Here is a 1,872-nt window from a genome sequence, read left to right on the forward strand (position 1 = left end):
CCGCCTCAAGCGGGGCCTGCGTTTAGCCTTTGTCTGGGCATTTCGTCAGGGCGACGCTTGCTTCTTCGCCGAAAATTGGGTTCACTTGCCATTTAGCTTCCTTTTGTAGCGATAGCTACATTACGGTAGCATTTCGAGCCTTCAGCGTGGCGGCGCCGCCACCCTGTGGCTGCGTCGCCACACTGTCACGTGGTGCGGAGCAGCTGCCGGCGGCTGATCACGTGGTTCGTCACATGGTTGGTCCCGTGACCAAGTTCCACTCGGCCAGCTGTAGCTATCGCGTCACTCCAGGTTTAGCCAGAGCTAAACCACCGCCGATTTTTTCTTATTCCTGCATACTTTTCGTCCCGCATGGACCGCCGTTTCAAAATTGGCGTACCAAGCCGCAGGACTCGTCTTTATCCCGATTAATTTTCTCCAAAGACTGGCACGGTCTGGAACCACCTTCGTCGTGTCCATCACTGCACCCGACGCCTTCAAGTCCGCTGTGTATAATCGTCTTAATTAATCTGCCTATTACACATGTATTTTTGTTAGGCACCCACTCCTCTCTGTAACGCCGATCGGCCCCGAGAGTAAATAAATTAAATGTGAAAAGCTTCGACGGGACGTAATGCGCATTAGAGGTTGACTTCAACGCCATTTGGATTGTATATGCTTTCCAGGCCATGCAGTAGATGTAAGGCATTTCTTTAGGTATATTTTACGTCAAGGTATCTGTATTAGTCTAGTGCGTTTGGGCTCTATTATGACGCTCTAGAATTGCAGGGGACACTTAGGCTCCGCCCTAACGGTATGACGCCACAGCGTTAATGGGTGGATACCCATACATGCGAAATTGGTCATTCTCGACTTTACACTCATACATCCCTGGGATTCCTCATCCTACTGCAGTGGTGCAGCGGTTGGTTAAACGATGAGCCACTGCCCTGCGGTGGCAGGTGATGGCACCAGTCAGGATTGTGCGACTCAGGTTGCTCTTACTGAGCAATCTCTCGCGACCAATCATTAAAAAAGAATCGGTTCATATGCAATAAGCCTCACGACTTTCATTCTGCTCCCCTTTTCCGTGTTCTTAGAACCCTGACACTTCCCGCCTTATTGAATCACCGCCTGGTTTTGTCCTACCGAAAAGACAGGAAGAATATAGAATGGGTAACCTTTGCTCTCTCGCTAATCTCACAAAACGCATAGCCCCCTACACTACTCGAGCTCCGGAGACTTGGTGTGTTCCTCGTCCGCGAACTAATTATGGTCAACAAATGACCTTACTCAATGTAACATCGATGTGCTCACTTGTTCTGTAAGTAACCTGTTTGAAATATTTTTGTGCTCATGACTGTGTACTGTAATAAGCTGTGTACGGCGTACTTCCTTTTCTTTTCTTTCTTTTTTCTTTCTTACTGTTGAATTGTATCTTTTTGGGTTTGTTGTTTCGCCTTTGTTTTAACTCGTCTATTAATAATCCTTCTCTCCGCCCTTGTATCCCCCACAACCATGTATCTCATTGCCTGTGGAAATAAACTCAAACAAACAAACAAACAAACAAACAAACAAACAAACAAACAAACAAACAAACTCAAAACAAATTTGGCTACCACCGGCCACTGTGGTCAGTCTGTTCGCAATCCGATGGGCAGGTTGTGATGGCGTCACAAGGTCCCGCTACCTACGTGACCCACCTAACTTTCGTCTCCGGAGATTTTTCCCTCGCAACGCCTACGACGCCAACACCGACGACGTCGACGCCGGATTTTCTGAATAACGGGAGTCGTAACACTATAGCGTTAATACACACGGTAATAATAGCTAACGTGAGGGACGGCAGGTGAAATAGAAGACAACATGAGTGCAGCTCGTCTCACTCACTAC

Source organism: Amblyomma americanum, chromosome 1 (genome assembly GCF_052857255.1).
Source record: "Amblyomma americanum isolate KBUSLIRL-KWMA chromosome 1, ASM5285725v1, whole genome shotgun sequence".
Lineage (NCBI taxonomy): Eukaryota > Metazoa > Arthropoda > Arachnida > Ixodida > Ixodidae > Amblyomma > Amblyomma americanum.